General features: G+C 34.9%; 1 long non-coding RNA gene across 2 annotated transcripts in view; it reads right to left on the minus strand.

Moving 5' to 3' along the window:
* Window positions 1-16,802, minus strand: part of LOC114579878 — a 22,576-nt gene extending 5,774 nt beyond the window's left edge. Inside the window, exon 1 of one of the 2 annotated variants that reach the window (XR_003701100.1) lies at window positions 16,493-16,802. This is a non-coding gene — a long non-coding RNA (uncharacterized LOC114579878). The remainder of the gene's footprint in view (window positions 1-16,492) is intronic. The other variant, XR_003701099.1, reaches the window with a different exon arrangement.
* Window positions 16,803-20,411: the final 3,609 nt, after the last annotated feature.

The following is a 20,411-nucleotide window of genomic DNA, read 5'->3' on the forward strand; positions in this document are numbered from 1 at the left end:
TATATATATATATATATATACATATATCTTCCCCTTCCTCTCCTCTCACTCTCTTTATTTATCCCATACTCCCTCTCTCTCTCTCTCTCTCTCTCTCTCAATTTACCCACTCTCTTACCGTCTATCTCCGTCTCTCTTTCTTACCCTCTATAAGAAATTACACAAACCAAGTATATATATCTCTCTCCTTCTATTCCTCTCTCTCTTTCCCCCTTTATCCTTCTTTATCATAAATGCACTCTCTCCCTTTCTTTTTATCTCTCACGATCATTTGCTTTCTCTCCCTCGCACTCTCTCTTAAAAATTATAAATCTCTTTCAACTTCTCTATATCTTATTCTCTCTCCCTTTCTTTCTCCCTCTTACTCTCATCCTCCCTCTCGCTTTTTCTCACTCTCTCTTCCTTGCTCTATTTATTGAATGCTTTTTCTCTTGCTCTCTTCCATTGCACCCTCCCTCTCCCTTTCTCTCATTATACCTTATTTTCTCTTTATCTCCTTCTCTCTTTCTCAAACTCTCTCCCACTCTTTCCCCTTTATCTCTCTCACTCTCTCTCAACCCACCAACCTCTCACTATCTCTCCCTCTCCTTTTCTCTCTACCTACCTCTTCTTATTACTTCCTCTATCATGTTCTTTATGTCTTTCTCCCTTTATCTCATGAAAAATATATTTCACTTACTCTCCCTCTCTTTCTCTCTCTATCCCTCTGTCTCTCCTTCCCCTCTCTCTGTCTCTCCCTCTCCCTCCCTCTCTCTCTCCAAATATATATTTCTATATCACTCTCTCTCCCTCACTTGGTCTAACTATATCTCTCTTACTCTCTATCTCTCCCATCCATATCTAAAACTCTCCTTATTTTTCTATCACGCTCTTCCTCTCTCGCTCATGCTGTTACTTCTCACTCTAACTTCGTCTCTCTCTCTCTTTCTCTCTCTCTCTCTCTTAATCTCTTTATATATTATACTCTTTCTCGTTCACTCACTCTTTATCACTATCTTCTCTTAATCTTTCTATGTCATTCTCTAAGAACACACACACACACACACACAGATATATATATATATATATATATTCCCCTTCCTCTCCTCTCACTCTCTTTATTTATCCCATACTCCCACTCTCTCTCTCTATCTCTATCTCTCAATTTACCCACTCTCTTACCGTCTATCTCCGTCTCTCTTTCTTACTCTCTATAAGAAATTACACAAACCAAGTATATATATCTCTCTCCTTCTATCCCTCTCTCTCTCTTTCCCCCTCTATTCTTCTTTATCATAAATGCACTCTCTCCCTTTCTCTTTATTTCTCACGATCATTTTCTTTCTCTCCCTCGCACTCTCTCTTAAAAATTATAAATCTCTTTTGAACTTCTCTATATTTTATTCTCTCTCCCTTTCTTTCTCCCTCTTACTCTCATCCTCCCTCTCGTTTAGTCTCACTCTCTCTTCCTTGCTCTATTTATTGAATGTTTTTTCTCTTGCTCTCTTCCATTGCACCCTCCCTCTCCCTTTCTCTCATTATACCTTATTCTCTCTATATCTCCTTCTCTCTTTCTCAAACTCTCTCCCACTCTTTCCCCTTTATCTCTCTCACTCTCTCTCAACCCATCACCCTCTCACTATCTCTCCCTCTCCTTTTCTCTCTACCTACCTCTTCTTATTACTTCCTCTATCATGTTCTCTATGTCTTTCTCCCTTTATCTCATGATAAATATAATTCATTTACTCTCCCTCTCTCTTTCTCTCTCTATCCCTCTGTCTCTCCTTTTACTCTCTCTGTCTCTCCCTCTCTCTCTTTCTCTCTCTCTAAATATATATTTCTATATCACTCTCTCTCCCTCACTTGGTCTAACTATATCTCTCTTACTCTCTATCTCTCCCACCCATATCTAAAACTATCCTTATTTTTCTATCACGCTCTTCCTCTCTCGCTCATGCTCTTACTTCCCACTCTAACTTCGTCTCTCTCTCTCTCACTCACCTTTTCTCTTCCTCACTTTGGCTTGCTGTAACTCTCTCACAATTTCTCTCTCTAAAAATACAACTCTCTCTCTCCATCTCCCTCTCCCTCTCCCTCTCTCTCACTCACTCACTCACTACTTGCTTTCATTGTTCCTACCATGGTTTTCTCTCTCTCTCTCTCTCTCTCTCTCTCTCTCTCTCTCTCTCTCTCTCTCTGTGTGTGTATATATATATATATACTCACCCTGACAGTTCTCTGCAGTCATTTTTCTTTTGGAGTGTTCTTATTTAAGTAGTCTACAGGGTATGACACGGAACTAGCTATCTTATTCACCTTCTTCTCCCCTCTAGTAGCAACTATGGGGTGGAAACGACTCCCTTCATGGAGTGGACAGGATGTAGGGATAAGCAGATCCTCATCAGCCTCTAGCTCGACTTGACCTAGAGTCTTAACCTCAATGACTTCCCTTTCCTTCGTAATCTTCTACCTAACTCTCCTAAAGTTATTATTCTTATGATTCTTACTTGTTAATGGGATCCCAGAACTTGATCCCTCGACAAAAATAGACTTTACTTTAGTAGTCTCAATAGGAGCACTAACTTTCCCTCCTCAACATTGGGACTAAGGAATTCATCCCTTGACCCCAAGGCCAACTTCAACACAGGGCTATCTAACTTCACAGCATTCAAGTCAACTAATGTCTTTCCATCCAATGACAACTCAATAGTTTGAAATCCCAAACCAAACTGAATTATTTTTCCAAAGCCAACCTCTTCATAGGTCAAACCCTTCTCAAAGGTGAAAATTAGCTTGTCGACCATTGAATTGAGTTGAGTTTTCTAGAATTTGAAAGAAGAATTAGAATTAGATATTTTTGAAATTAAATTTTGAAAATTATATTGAACCCTTTATTTTATTACATATGTCAAATCATAAAAGTTACAATCCAATATATGATGATAGAATACAAAGATTAGTTATGACTTTAAAAGAGATTGGAACTTTCACTACATATACTAGACTACATGGGAATGTTGTAGGGTAGCATATAATGGTGTAAATTTCAGACTGAGTTTTGAAAAGATTTTTATTTTGAAAAAAATGATACATTTCTTATAAATTTTGAAACACAACTAGTTAAGTTTTCACTTCACCTGAAGGCTTACAAAATTAATTTAGAGGTGGAATATCAAACCTAGAAGTTTGAAAGATTGAAGATATTGAAAGCAAGATCAACAAGACTCCTTGCAACTTTAGAACTCAGCATATAAAGTTGGATTTAATAGTGCGGCTTCATAAAATTAACATGGAGATTTTAAGAATTTTACTTGACACTATCAGCCTACTAGCTTAGGGGCAGAAGATTTGTCTGAGTTATCTATGCATTTAAAATTAAATAAATTTCAAGCAGTTTATATATAAGTGTAGTAAAAAGTAAATGATACTTGGCGATGCTCCTATTTATTTAGGGGCTAAGTAGCTAAAGCACATGTAGCGGTTATAATAATTATTCATTTAGCCCCATTTTTATTATCTTGCACGAGCATGACTACCTGGAGAAAACTCAGTGAGCAACTAGATTAGTCCTAACGTAAGGGTAAACTATCGCCCATAACATCAATTCGCAGATTATAGTTAAATAAATAAACACTCGCTTCAATCAATTTTCAATCATTGCATGCAATGAAAACTCAAAAACTTGGCACATAGTAGTAAAATGTAAACATCAGTCTAGCCTACACTAGAGTTGGTTATCCTAGCAAATCATTTAGAGTTTGTGCTAAAAGCTATGTAGTTGGGGTAGATTTTAAGTTGTATAATTTGTTCAAGTTATTTGATATTCAGGTTTGTTGAAGGTTGAAGGATAAATTTATGTTTGAGTTTGAATATGAATGTATAAAGATTTATTTTAGGATACATTTTAAAGATTGATCGGTCAAATGAGTTTAATTAGTTAGAGATTAAAGGATCGATGCATTTTAATTAATTTTATTAGTCATTGATTTCAAAGATTAAATTAACTTATATTTCCCACCAATCGGTTCATGGCGCTATTCTCTCCCTCGCACTCTCTCTTAAAAATTATAAATCTCTTTCAACTTCTCTATATCATATTCCCTCTCCCTTTCTTTCTCCCTCTTACTCTCATCCTCCCTCTCGCTTAGTCTCACTCTCTCTTCCTTGCTTTATTTATTGAATGCTTTTTCTCTTGCTCTCTTCCATTGTACCCTCCCTCTCCCTTTCTCTCATTATACCTTATTCTCTCTTTATCTCCTTCTGTCTTTCTCATACTCTCTCCCACTCTTTCCCCTTTATCTCTCTCACTCTCTCTCAACCCATCACCCTCTCACTATCTCTCCCTCTCCTTTTCTCTCTACCTACCTCTTCTTATTACTTACTCTATCATGTTCTTTATGTCTTTCTCCCTTTATCTCATGATAAATATATTTCACTTACTCTCTCTCTCTTTCTCTCTCTATCCCTCTGTCTCTCCTTCCCCTCTATCTGTCTCTCTCTCTCTTCCTCTCTCTCCAAATATATATTTCTATATCACTCTCTCTCCTTCACTTAGTCTAACTATATCTCTCTTACTCTCTATCTCTCCCACCCATATCTAAAACTCTCCTTAATTTTCTATCACGCTCTTCCTCTCTCGCTCATGCTCTTACTTCTCACTCTAACTTCGTCTCTCTCTCTCACTCACCTTTTCTCTTCCTCTTTTTGGCTTACTGTAACTCTCTCACAATTTCTCTCTAAAAATACAACTCTCTCTCTCCATCTCCATCTCCCTCTCCCTCTCTCTCACTCACTCACTACTTGCTTTCATTGTTCCTACCATGGTTTTCTCTCTCTCTCTCTCTCTCTCTCTCTGTGTATATATATATTTATATATATACTCACCCTCACAGTTCTCTGCAGTCATTTTTCTTTTGGAGTGTTCTTATTTAAGTATTATGGAGTGGACAGGATGTAGGGATAAGCAGATCCTCATCAGCCTCTAGCTCGACTTGGCCCAGAGTCTTAACCTCAACGACTTCTCTTTCCTTCGTAATCTTCTACCTAACTCTCCTAAAGTTATTATTCTTATGATTCTTACTTCTTAATGGGATCCCAGAACTTGATCCCTCGACAAAAATAGACTTTACTTATGTAGTCTTAATAGGAGCACTAACTTTTCCTCCTCAACATTGGGACTAAGGAATTCATCCCTTGACCCCAAGGCCAACTTCAACACAGGGCTATCTAACTTCACAACATTCAAGTCATCTAATGTCTTTCCATCCATTGACAACTCAATAGTTTGAAATCCCAAACCAAACTGAATTATTTTTCCAAAGCCAATCTCTTCATAGGTCAAACCCTTTCCAAAGGTGAAAATTAGCTTGTCGAGCATTGAATTGAGTTGAGTTTTCTAGAATTTGAAAGAAGAATTAGAATTAGATATTTTTAAAATTAAATTTTGAAAATTATATTGAACCCTTTATTTTATTACATATGTCAAGTCATAAAAGTTACAATCCAATATATGATGATAGAATACAAAGATTAGTTATGACTTTAAAACAGATTGGAACTTTCACTACATATACTAGACTACATGGGAATGTTGTAGGGTAGCATATAATGGTGTAAATTTTAGACTGAGTTTTGAAAAGATTTTTATTTTGAAAAAATGATACATTTCTTATAAATTTTGAAACACAACTAGTTAAGTTTTCACTTCACCTGAAGGCTTACAAAATTAATTTAGAGGTGGAATATCAAACCTAGAAGTTTGAAAGATTGAAGATATTGAAAGCAAGATCAACAAGACTCCTTGCAACTTTAGAACTCAGCATATAGAGTTGGATTTAATAGTGCGGCTTCATAAAATTAACATGGAGATTTTAAGAATTTTACTTGACACTATCACCCTACTAGCTTAGGGGCAGAATGTTAAAGCCCAATTTATGGATAGAGATTTCACCTCATATATATATATATATATATATATATATATATATATACACATGTTGCCAAGCACTCTCAAGGAATAAATGGGTAGAGATGCCAACGGAAAGAAATGTAGTAAGACTATTGATGAAACATAATTTAGCTATTATTAAAGATGGAGAGAGAGTGATCCCCTCGGGTGTGCCATTATTTGTTTGGGTTAAAAAGGGATTAAATCAAGTTTTGATCACTTATTTCTAGAGTCATAGGAGGAGGGGTAGGAGAAACGTTAAGATTCTGAAACGATTTAGAAGTGTTCCAACCTAATTAAGTGTTAGTCTTTAAATTTTAGATTGAGAGAATTCTTTTAATTTGAGTTGATTATTTTATTAAAAATTTTGGATTATATTTTTTGGAGGTTGGAGTCTTATGATTCAAAATCTGTCCAGTATCCTAAATCTAAATTGTGCACTGGACCACAGTAGCCTGAGCATAGTTAATGTAATGCAAAATATGGACTTACCCCAGCCTAGATTAAAGAGTCAACTAACCATCTAGTCTATTTCAAACCCATGAGTCTAGTCATTTTTATAAAAGAGTGGTAAAGACGTTTAAATTAAAAATTTTGAGAATTGGAACCGACATCTAGAGCGGATCCTAATTGGTCCCTTAACTTGTGTAGGGTGGAAATGCTTGAAAAAAAATATAATTATAACTTTAGACTCTTTTAATTAGATTCTAATGTAATGCATACTGATCGACTGATTAAATGCATAAAATGTGTATGAAGCAATTTTTTTAAAAAAGTTTTAAAATCATTTTTCCTTAGAGATTGCACAACATCATCTTGAATGATCTACTCCTTCAAAGGTCAGGTGGTCTACCAAAACCCGCAGGAGGGGAGGTGCTTAACAAGGAGGAGAAGGTAAAAATATGATTATGGTGACTCACAAAGTTCCGAACTTACATCTTAGATCATTAGAATTTCTATGTTTGCCTAAAAATTTTATTTAATTTTAAGTAGAAAATATTTTTAGCCTACCATCATGAGCCTTTGGGTATCGAGGCTAAAACAAAAAGAACATGCAAATCACTAAAAAACTAAAAAAAGTAGTCAATCCTAATCGCAATCATATTAAATCAAACACATCCATCAAATCAATTAAATAAATGTCCATAGTTTTCCTATTTATTACAACTCAGAATTTGCATAAATTAAAAGTTGTCGGACAACATTAAAAACAAATTCGAATTCTAATCCTAAGATTAACGCTATTTAACTTTGAGTGGGATATTCTTTGTCTTTAACTCTTCATCCTTCTTTTCTTTGGGCTCCTTGGATTCACCGTATCTGGACACCCAAATAAAATAAAAAAACTCTTCCTCGAAGAGGAGGTTATTCTTTTAACAGGGGTAGTGAAATGACCCAAATTTTGGCTTCCAAATGGAAAAAGACCATCCCTTGAGAGATGTCCTTTCCTCTTTGGAATCAAAATTTGGATCTTTGTATGCCAACTCAAATGTCTAACTTTCACAACTCTTGAATTTAAATAAATTACATCAATATTAACATGAAAATTTTAGACTCTTATATAGGGTTATTCTAAGCATTTAAAATTAAATAAATTCCAAGCAGTTTATATATAAGTGTAGTAAAAAGTAAATGATACTCGGCCACGCTCCTATTTATTTAGGGGCTAAGCAGCTAAAGCACCTGTAGCAGTTATAATAATTATTTATTTAGCCCCCTTTTTATTGTCTTGCATGAGCGTGACTACTTGGAGAAAACTCAGTGAGCAACTAGATTAGTCCTAACGTAAGGGTAAACTATCGCCCATAACATCAATTCGTAGATTATAGTTAAATAAATAAACACTCGCTTCAATCAATTTTCAATCATTGCATGCAATGAAAACTCAAAAACTTGGCACATAGTAGTAAAATGTAAACATCAGTCTAGCCTACACTAGAGTTGGTTATCCTAGCAAATCATTTAGAGTTTGTGCTAAAAGCTATGTAGTTGGGGTAGATTTTAAGTTGTATAATTTGTTCAAGTTATTTGATATTCAGGTTTGTTGAAGGTTGAAGGATAAATTTATGTTTGAGTTTGAATATGAATGTATAAAGATTTATTTTAGGATACATTTTAAAGATTGATCGGTCAAATGAGTTTAATTAGTTAGAGATTAAAGGATCGATGCATTTTAATTAATTTTATTAGTTATTGATTTCAAAGATTAAATTAACTTAGATTTCCCACCAATCGGTTCATGGCGCTATTACAGTGGGATCGAGTAACTTGGCCTTTTAAGGACACTTAGCCCTACAGCTCAAGGTAGTTCATCCTTTAAACCAAGTTTATGTGGTTGAATTAAGGATTTTAATTTAGTTAACTAATTAAAAGTCACTTAATTTTAAGGTTTTATACTCCATTGAATCCATTTGTGCCGTTGTTACAATCGGCTTGAGGAATCAGGCCTCCTTACGGCACATAGCCCCATAACATATGGTAGTCCATCCTAAAAACTCCATATTTGGAGTGAACTTTATTAATCAAGTTGTAGTTTTTTTGGAATTTAAATCAATTATTGAATTTTTTTGATTATTTGAATTATTTAAATGTGTTAATAAAAGGGCTAAAAGTTGACTTTTAAAATTAAAGTAATTTCTAAAATTTAGTATTTTTCTTAAATATTATGCCTTAAGATGATTAATTAGACCTTGATTTTGCTTAAATTAGAAGTTTCTACATTAACTTATGATTTTTTAAAATTTTGACCTAGTTATGAACTACGTTTGATCGAAATGTTGACTTTTTAACTTTGACATAATATTCGAGGTATATATTTTTTAGAAAACATCGGATTTTTGTTAGAGTTGAATGGCTTTGAGCCTTTGAGTTTGACTAGATTGGATTTTTTTTAGAATTATTGCCGATTTTTCTAAGTTTGGATATTTTTTTAATTTTCTTAAATAAAGGGATTTTTAGATGTTGATTCAAATCCATCTGAAACCTCTTGGAATCACACCCAAAGATCAGGAATGACCAAAGAGGATGTTTCCAAGTATTTAGATATTTTTTTAGAGTTTAAAATATTTTAAAATAACTAAATGTATTAATTGTAAATTTTTCCTAAAAATTAAATTAAAGTTAAATTAAAGGTGATTTGATGGGGCTTCTATTTTTCATGGGTTAAGAGTTCAATTATGAGAAATTAAATGCCTTATTTGGATTTTTAGAATTTAAGGTGAATTAATTATGTATTAATTAAGGTTATGGTTCAAATTTAGGATAAGATTTTGGGATCCATAGTTGGTGAACCAAATGGATTCCATATCCTATGAGATTTAGACCATGAGATCACCTGATCTCAAGGTTCAATCTCCTAGAATTTGGTCCCAAGTGGAGCTCTCTAAGGTGGATAACCCAACCACCTAAGGCAACCTCTAGGTTACCTTCAAAAATTCATAAGTCACTACCTAGGGCAAGGGTGGGGTTCCAATCAATGGCTCTAAACTCCCTAGAATAAACACAATTAACTCACCAAAACTCAAATCCTAAATCTCATTGGATAGATCATAAGACCAATTTGAACTTAGGGGTCAAACCATGACCCTAAGTTTAAATTATGTCAAGCATGCCCTTAAACATATGAATTAGAGGGGAAAAGATGTGGATATGTACAAATTCTTTCTCCAAAGTCTCAAGCCATGTAACATCAATTAGGCACATAAATGAAAAAAATACCATAAACATTTAAATTAAAACTGACATTAACACAAAATTTATTAGGGCTTGAGACCATAAGGCTTTTAAAGATCTCTCTGAGATCTTTCCAATAAACCTAAGAACACCTAAATTGATCAAGTGTTGAGGGAGATATGATTTTTGAATGTTTTCATAATTTGTTATGAAATTAAATTCGGATTTACACAGTCAACCAGCGCTTTACACGTGGGTGTTATACGATTAGCGAACCAATCATTATGGCTGAATGTATAAACACAGAATTGATTACAACTGTTGGATCATTGATGAAGTGGCTACCATCAAACGTGCTCAAGAACTGCGGGATCTAATTTGAAACGTTGATTAAAATCAAAGGTTATGATTACATCTTTAACCTCCCATACAGACCTAAAGCAATTTATGTTTTCCATCGTGATCTAAGAGATATCACTGAATAACTCTCACAAAATTTCATAAGAAGGATCATGACAATGAGGACTTTCAATCCAACGGTGGGATTGTGGGGATGAAGGCGAAGAGTTATCCTTCAGACGCCAAGATCGAATGTTGGTGACTATGACATTTATTTGCTTGAATTTTGAAAGCCAAAATATAATAGATCAGTAGGTGGGGTATATAAAAACTGATTAGAGAAAATTTAGACTATCATAATCAGCTAGTTATGGGGAAAGCTGGAGGCTTCATGGCCTTATGGAGGAGGGATGTTTCCCTCTTGAGACCTATCAGCACTATCAATGTCTGATTGGTTAGTTGGAGTTTCCTAACTGGCATAAGGACAAACTTAAGTAGATATCATTATTTCATTGAATAAAACTAAACCTATGATTATGGGAGGGAATTTAGATTACATGCTTAATCACAGGGAGAAACGGGTTGGTAAATTCTTCAAGTATCAACTAGAGTTTAAAAAAAATTAGAGACTTTATGATTAATATTGATTTGTATGATCTTGGTTTTGGGGATCACCTTTTACTTGTTGTTTTATAAAATATAGACAACATAGTATGTGGGTCCACATAGATCGTTGTATGGCTAGTTCTGATGCATTGCATTTGGCTCCTTCTCTTTCCGTTAAACATTTAGTTCATCTAGCTTTAGACCATTTTCCCTTCTTACTCCAGTTGAGAGCTACTGCTACTCGGTAACATACCCATTGGATCTATTTTGATTATTTGTTGACCTCTTATCCAACAACTTGGTGTCTTATTTGGAAGAGATACTCTAAGAACAATTATGGCAATCCAGTTGTACTTAGGAGGAAATGCAACAAAACTCTCAAGGATATTTTTTTCTAGAGTTAGAACAAATTGAAAGAGCTGAAAGAGATACAAACCAACTTTAAGGGAAACATTAAAGAGCTTCAAAGGATGGAATGCATTGGGGATGACCTATCTCAAGTTTAAGAGCTGAATTATAGAAAAAAAGTTGGTAACTTGAACATGATGTTGGCTCAGGTAACTACTTGGTGGTGACAAAGAGCGAAGGTATACTAGATAAATAAAGGAGATGCTAATTATCATTTTTTCCACAATCTTGCTTCAGACCACAAGAGGTTGAATCATAATGTTCAAGTCAAAACTCTCTATGGGAAGGTATTGATAACTTGATGGTGATCAGGGACTCTAGATATTCTTTTTAGATAAATGGAGACAGGTAAGTCTTCACCCAAAACTTGCCATTTTTTCTATGGAGAACATAATTAATGGGTGGATTCATTTTAACCTCATAGTTGATGTTTCTATTTGTGAAATTGAGGAGGCAATAAAGAGTTTGGGTAATAACCTTGCTCTTGGGATTGATGGTATTCAGCTTCCTTCATCAAATTTTATTAGGTGATTGTTAAGGAGGTGAGTAATGCTATTAGAGAATTTTCTCTACTAATTTAATGCATGTGAATGGAAGGATACTTTTGTTGTTTTTTTGTCTAAGGTGGAGCAAAAAGGCCAAATTCAGACCAATTAGTCTTTGTTAGACAATTTATATGGTTATTGCAAAGAAATTGGTCAATCATTAGAGGAAGGTGTTTTCCTTTCTCATCTCAGAAGAATAAGGATGCTATGTCCCTGGATTCTCCATCTCAAATCATTGCCTCATTGTCTAAGAGAAGATTACCAATATAAGATCTCATGTGAAGGATGGATTGATAGCATTTAAAGTGGATATGGAACTGACATATGATAGTTTGAGCTACATTACTCTTTTGGAGGTCATAAATATTGTGGATTTTTTAACATAGTATATAAATTATATCTTAGAATGTGTTAGTCATCCTTTGTTCACTATTTTGATTAGTTTGGGTGGGTAGGTGGGTGTGGCAGGGTAGGGGGGGGAATTGAGTGGATTTTTGCAGCTTGGGGTTTTTGTCAAGGGTTCATATTTCACCTTATTTTTTATTAGTTGCTCTAAGCTTCTCTCTAGATCATTTTTCCAAAGTGGTCAATTGCTTGGGGTTAGCATCCAAAGAAAAAAAATCTCACACCTCAATGTAGGCAAATGATATTATTATCTTTGCTACAATAAATTGTGCTAATGCCACTAATATAAGCCATTTTTTTAGAATTATTACTCTTTGAATGGGCAAAGAATTAATCAGGGTAAATTTTTCATTCTCCAAAGTAAGTGATGCCTTAGTTGGAAAGCCAGAAGTATGGCCAAGCTGTTGAACTTTAAAAGAGTAAAAGAGTTTGATTTTTTGGGCTTGCGATAGGCTACAAGGAAGAATGTGGTTGAAGGATTTGCTAGAATTTTGTAGCAGGTTAGAGATTTATTGAGCACTTCGGATCATCATTATTTTTTACTTGTTGGATATTCTATTTTACTCAGTTCATCAATCCTTTCTTCTCTAATGCCTTTGATGACTCACACTATTTTACCAAAGGGTGTTTTAAATATCTTTGAAAAACTGTATCACCACTTTTGATGGAAGAAGGACAATTACAAAATAGGTATGCATTATGTTACGTGGAATGGAAAGATATTGTTGACCTGTGTATGTGGGTGGATTGGGCTTTCATTCATCAATTAAGTGGCAAGGGCTTGTTCATGTATGGTATGGGATTTCATCAATAGTTTTGGGTCTCCGTTAAATATGGATTTGACATTTGGAATGTTAATTTTAAGAGGGAAACCTCTAATTATTTGGTTGTGATGATGAATGGCTGGGACTTTATATCAACCTCTTAGAAGAAACTATCATAGCATTAATCTCCTCTAGGATGCATGCATCCTTGATAAACCTTTGGCTTTTTAGAAGACTTTCTTGAATTTATGAACAATTGGAGAACCGTAAGATTGTAGATTTTATTTCCAATGAAGTAATTTGGAACAACAAGTTCCTTCAAGAGTGCGTTGTAAGTTGGATTAAGAAACACTACTTATATTTGAGGGAGAATTTCATTTGGTGGATGATATTCAAATAATATATTCCTTCTAATGTTGGACCCTATTACAAATGGGTGTTGTAAGTTGCTCGAGGTGTTTAATGTCCTAATTCATTGTGATTTCATGGTTATTATATTTCAGCCTTTTGCCCAACTCTTGTAGTTCTCAAGCAAGTAAATACAACCAACATAATTCTGGGACATGTCTACTGTGCTATTGTTTATCAGGTGTTACAGGCTAAAAAAGCTCATAACCATGGTCGATCTACTAGCGACCCTTCCATGCTAGCTGCTATGGGTTTATCTAGGCTTTCGAGACCACATCTGCATCCAATTCTGGAGAACAGGAGCACCAAACGTCCTGCTAGGTTTCCTATTGATAAGATTTAGTGCCCTCCCCCCCTCCCCCCGCAAGTTTGATCAAATTCAATATTATTAACATGCTCATTACAAATTTCGAAGATGGGATTGGTGTTGACATATGAAATTATGTAGGTTCGTTTGTTATGGTTGTTGGGAGGCAAATGGAACATTGGGATATTTCCAAAGTGGAGATGCTTGCAGTTTTGTATATTGGACATATATTAGTCGATGTTTTTTATGAAATGCATCATTATAGAAGTGGACAATCACAATGTAATCAATGGGTTATAAAATATAATGGGAGACCAAAGGAATAAAAAGTTGAACAATTCTTTTGAGGATCTCACTTTCCTAAGTTAGTTTAAGCAGGTTTCATTCTAATACATTCCAAGGAAGAGTAACAAGACTACATATATTTGTGCTATTTAGCCATTCTTTATTCTTTTGTTGGCATGATATATATAGTATAAATATATCCTCCGATTTCTTGAATGTACTTAGGGAGAAATGTGATAGAGTTTATCACAATTAGTTGTATGTTGTTGTAATTTTATTTTATTGCTAATGCAAATGAAATCATTTAGATCTAGCTAGATTTCCATCGCTTTCTCTTGCCCACTCTCCCCCACCCCCTCCTCCTCTCCCTCTTCTTTGACACTCTATCACCTCTTTTTCTCTGTCTTTCCCTTAATCCCTTGCTCCATCTCTCTCTCTCTCTCTCTCTCTCTCTCTCTCTCTCTCTCTCTCTCTCTCTCTCTCTCTTCTCACTTCTTCTCTCTTTCTCTCACTATTTTCACTCTATCTCTTCCTCTAACTTTTACTCACTTTCTTTCTCCCCATCACTCTCTCTTACTCTCTCTCCCTTCCTCCCCTCCCTTTCTTTCTTTATGGTTCTCTCTCCCTCTCTATCAAAGTACCTCACTCACTCTTTCTCTCTTTTTTTCACCCTTTCTCTATGGTCTCTAGAACATCTGAATGTTGACTAGCAATTCTCCTATTCCAAGCCTTTTCACAATAGCAGCCGAAGCATAGTGAGAAGCCCATGTGTCTTCAAATTTGATATAGCTATTAGATTTAGGATGATCTTTCCATAATTTCATCAAAATGGGGCAATGATCCGAAGCAATACAAGGAAGATGATGAACCACTAATAACGGATTGGAATCAAGGGCAAAAGAATTGACAAAAACCCTGTCAAGTCTTTCTAAGATATCAATTTCAAAATGGCCCTGGAGGATGTTTTTTTATCTAAAATACAGATTTGGAATTCTCCAGACTACTTCTACCACATTCTAAACAGACTGGGACAATATGAAAAACTCAAACCTGAATTGATTGATGTGGACTATCTTAGACATAGATCTACTGATTCTATCTATATTTATGAACTAATTGTGAACCAAGCTTCCCATTCAATAAAGTTTTTGACAGTATGATCCCATCACCATCTAAGTACACTTAACTCACCACAGCCACAATTAAAATGCTTATTCTCCTATAATAATAATTTTTTATCTTTTCATCATATATTTTCAGTTCCTCTAAATGATTAACTAACACATCTTGTTCCTAGATTTTCCTAAATCTAAGTACTTTGATGCTAAAGAACATGAAGTTCTGCAATTTGGAAGTGCATATTGTTTTATGTAATATTTTAACTTCTGTAAGTTTTCAACCAAATATTTCAGACAGAAAGAAAACTCTCACCTTCTATTTGCTTTGACAAAAGATATTTACACTTCTTTCGTGCATAGCACAGACAGCATTTAATTAGATCTAATCCTTGTTCCAACTAAAGACACCAACTTTGTTGTTTAGTGCATTCTAACTGCCACTGTGGAATGTGACTTTCACTGTTCGTAAAGAACTAAGGAACATCTTCCTAAAGATAAAAGAAAAGGAAAGAATTAACTATATAATGAAAGAGATAGATAATAACTAAACACAATTGCATGAAAGAAAATTGAATTATTTTGATTGAAAAGACCCAAAAATCTCAAGAAACAGAGATGCTACCCCTTGCTTCAGTACAATTCATGACCTTACAGAATGAGCATATATCAGCCCCAGTAATTGTGGATTATGATTTTAAGAAGCTAAATCATTAGCTAACTATATGTGCCTTATGAAAATCAGATATCTAGCATGTAATGCTTTAATCATTGCGCTTGCTTTTAAGTTTTCTAAGACTTATATCATGAGGTGATGGTGGATCCAGATGCTCCAAGCCCAAACAATACGGAAAATAGAGAATACCTACTGATAAATTAAAATCTGAAGATAGGGCAATTTGTTTTACTGATTTGTGGCTTATGAAAATCCAGATGCTCCCTACCCGCCATTGCTTTCGTAAACAAAACCTCATCTTGGAGATCCCTCTATCTCTACACTTCAATCCCATGTTTTCTCTACAGCATCATCATCCATTTGTCAATGAAAGAGTCCCCTCGCTGGCTTCTAGTAAAAGGAAAAATGGAAGAAACCATCGAAACACTTAAAAATCTCACCTTTCGCGAGAAACAGAGTTTCTCCGTTTTGACAGAAATCAAAATCATAGGGGCGGCAGAAAACAAGAACGAAGGAGCCGAAGAAGCCTCTCGTGCAATGAAGCCGAACAGCACGACGACGATAGGTGGATGAGGGCGTTGCTGACAAAGAGGTTGGAGCGGAGAAAGCCGGACTTGAGGGCGACGGAGTGGAGCTACTCACCGGAGCGAAGTCGACAAGAATGAAGGAGCCTAAGAAGCCTCTCGTGCAATGAAGCTGAACAACATGATGAAGATGAAGGTTTTCTTCCGATGAATTTATAACTTGCTCAATATGAGCGGGTTTCTAATTCACGCGAAACAGACTCCCTAATAAATGCCTAATACTTCTAATACTTCTGATGATTTCCTTTTGTTCTGCTAAAAATTAACCAAACAACCAAATTTAGTAAATACATGTAATTGTTTTACTTCACACTCCTAATTCAAGCAACCAAACAGCCCCTAAATATTTAACCGCCCCACTTACCCACGTCATCTCATCGTTTACCAAGATTGTGAAGAAATGGACTGTATAAAACAAAAAGAGAAACGAGAAAAGAGGTTTTGAGGCTCACTTATGTTCAGTAGTCCAATTGGTTTCTGAAAAACTGAGTACAAGGTCTTCTTCTTTCCTGCTTTGAAGACCAATTGGAATCTCAAGTTCCGTCACCTCTGCCTGCGGTCTCAATTTGACCGACCGCCGCTCACTTGGCCTCGTGAAGCCCACCTGCACCAAGTCCGATTTCATCTGAGTGGCAAAAGAATGGCCCGCTGCCATTGTCCGACTTCCCACAGCCTAGCACTCAAAACAAAAACCAGTTCTTGGTTTGTCTGCCCTATTTGACCGAAATCATTTTTTAAATCTCTCAAGCCTGAACGACTATTCTCTCCACTCCACACGAACAGTTATGTCCGATTCTTGTGTTAGAGCCGTACCCTCTCTCTATCTCTATTGCTATTCTTTTTTTTAGAGAATGCATAAAATAATTTTATTCAAATAATTAGAGTACACTTTGATTCCTCCAACAAATTTAGAAGAGGAATGTTATTACAACTAGCATCTTGCCCAAAAAAATTAGAAAGAAGAGCTAAGTTAGCGCATAAATCAACTAACTTATTACATTCCTTTTAAAAAAAAGAAAGAGAACCTGTTTAAAACCTTTAAGAAAATCTAAATCTTTAGATTTTAAAAATTCTTCTGAAATCATATGCTTTTGAAAAAACTTTTGAAAGAGCAATATAACATTATGATTATCTCCTTCAATCACAATACCCTTGGCATCAAACATCCAATCTTGAACATAATTCCTCAAAGAAAGAATGGATAGTATCTCAACTTGAGCACTATCCTAATGGAGACGGCTGAATCCAAATGCACCGAAGAATCGACCTTAATACTCCACCAATGCCATCTTTATTGTTTGCATTTATAGAAGCATCAACATTAATCTTAATCCAAAAAGGAGGTGGAGGAAGCTAAGAGGATTGACAAAGCATATAATGCTAATTAACTTCCCAGTTCTCCCAAGTCGGATTATCATGAAAAGAACCAACTGCATAACTTATGGAATTTGTTGCAATGAACGAACAACTGTCTTCATGATCTCCATGAAAAATTTTGTTCCAGCTTTTTCAACAACAAAATACCAAAAACGCAATATAGATTACCAATGAAGGGATTCAATACCGCAAGACGACGCAGTAAAATCATGCATTCATCCAGAGAATTAGAAGCTAGCAGCAGGAGATTCCAAGATATTTTTAATCATACGGCAGTGCACTGCAACATGTTTGGCATTTTCAACACCTTCACATCCTCTCGGGCAGTCATCATATTCAGTTATTCTCCTATGTTGAAGATAACAATTTGATGGAATAACATTTTTGGCATAAACATCACCAAAATAGTTCAACTTGTGGCCTTAACTTTAATTTTTTTATCCAGCTCCAGTAATTGTCTTCGATATCATCTTCAAACTTTTTTTCAAAAGCTAAAGCCGTAACATATTTTCTTGAGAATTTAACAATCATTTCTAGTAGATCTCTATCAGCTTCAAAATTAATGGGAACCAAACAAATCAATTTTACAAGTTGCAGTCTGAAATATTGCTTCAATTTTTCCACATTCCATTCCCCATTTGAAATAAAAGCCAAAAGAGTAGAAGAATCCTGGTCTAAAAAAGAAGTAAAAGTTGGTCATCTATCAATACTTTTATCCAAAATCCATATATCATTGGTGGTATTCACCTCTTCACCATTACAAATTCTCCATCTCATTAAAGGGTGTTAAAATTTTGCTCCATTCATAATAATTTTCCACATTGAAGAGTAATTACATCTACTCCCACCACTCCATTGATCATATCCATACTTAGATATCAATGTCCTGGTAAGAAGAGATGAGGGATTTCTAATGAAATTTAGAGCAAATTTAGCTCTCAACGTACTTATCCTTCCCAAAACTTACTGCACCCCTCTACCACCCTTGTTTTTTGATTTACACAATATATCCCAAGTAACATAGTGAATACCAAAACCTCCGTCCTTCTTATTCTATAAAAATTTTTTACACATTTTATCTAACTCATTCAAAACTCCCAATGGAACTAAGGAATGAGTAGATAAAAAATAGCCAAAGAAAGAAATGAAGTATTAAGCAGAACTAGCTTTCCATCAAGTGAAATAAATTTATTACCCCACATATTAAGTCTCCCAGCAGCCTTCTCTGTCAAATTATTAAAATCTGAACTTACAAGTCTTGGCAAAGCAATTCTTGTTCCCAAAAAATCTAGCTAATTAACCACCTTTAGCCTCAGAACCTTGGATAAAGCTCTAACAGTTATTCTTCTAACTGAATTTCCAAATAGCATAGAAGATTTGCTCAGATTTATCTTTTGCCCAGTCCAATTACAGTAGTTCCTCAAAATGACATTAATTTTTTAAGCTTTTACCATTAGCCTTAGAAAAAATTGTTATATCATCTGTATACATTAGGTGAGAGATCAATGGAGCATTCAGAGATATCTTCATACCAATTCTATCACCTCTTCTAGAAAACTCATCAAAAAGCTATTGAGAACACATGATAAAGAGGTAAGGAGATAACTGACATCCTTACTTAAAGCCATATTTCGACACAATCTAATTTGAATTGATACCATTGATCAAAATGGAAAATTTTGGATCCTTCATGCATTCCATCACAAGCTTGGAAAATTTAATAGGAAAGCCAAACCATTCTAAGACTTGATTAAGTGTGGGCCAACACATGCTATCATATGCCTGCTCCATATCAACATTGATAGCAACCAATCCCTTTCTAGATTTAATAAATCTAAATTTATGAAATTACTCTTGAGCAAGAAGTATTTGGTCGGACATATGACGTCCTTTTTCAAAAGCATATTGAACTTCCAAAATAATCTATAGAAATAAGTAACTCATTCTATTTAATAACATACTTCCACAATTTTATAGATTGAATTGCAAAGACTAATGGGTCGGAAATTGGAAGGTAATGAAGGATTCTTTAACTTAGGAATCAGAACCACATTTTTCTCTTTCCAAGTAGGGCACAAAGAACCAGATTTAAAAAAAGAATTAATAGCAATCCACACTTCATCTTGAATTATTGGCCAATAAGCTTTGATAAAGGAGTATGTGATTCCATCTCTACCTGGAGATTTGTTAGAGCCCAGTTGTTTGATAACACCCTCCAGCTCTCCCTAGAAAATTCTCTATCCAAAATTCTGAAATCAGCAACATCAATCTTCTTGGAAGGAGAAGGCCAACCTTCCAAAATACAATCCCATTCCCTCCATTTGTTTTTGAAAAGTCCACAAAGACTTATTCAATATCTTCATTTTTTTCCAAAAGAAAACCACAATTATTTTTTAGTTGATTGATCCAATTACCATTTCTTCTTACCTTTGCAAACGTATGAAAAAATTTTGAATTAGAGTTACCATCTTCTAACCATTGCAGTTTCGATCTATATTTCCACCAAGAGCAGAGATGTCCTAGAGTAGAGTTAAGATCCCAAACCTTGGATCTCAACAAAAACACTCTCTGTTCGGAAAGGCCACCATCACCTGATTCTTCTTCTTGGAGCTCCTTAATTTCTTTTTTTTTTTAATTCTTTAATCTCAATTAAATTCTTATGCTTAGCTCTATTCCAAAAAAATAGAGCCTTTAAAGACCACTTAAAATTTTTATTCAAAATTTCAGCTCCATTACCTCAAGTCGGTTTCTTCAAGGAAAACCATACAACTGATTACAAAGAAGGATAAGATAGCTAAACATCTTCAAACCTTAGATTTCTTCTCTTTTTAATGCAATTCTTGCTAAGTGCCTCACAACCCCCACCTCTAAATAATTTAAGGCAGCACAATTGAGAATACAATGATCCAACCTCTCTAAGATTCATGCATTACCTGTTTTATTATTACATCATGTGTATTTAGGACCAATAAATCCTATCTCATTGAAATCACA

The sequence above is a fragment of the Dendrobium catenatum genome, unplaced genomic scaffold, assembly GCF_001605985.2.
Source record: "Dendrobium catenatum unplaced genomic scaffold, ASM160598v2 fragScaff_scaffold_674, whole genome shotgun sequence".
Taxonomy (NCBI): Eukaryota; Viridiplantae; Streptophyta; class Magnoliopsida; order Asparagales; family Orchidaceae; genus Dendrobium; species Dendrobium catenatum.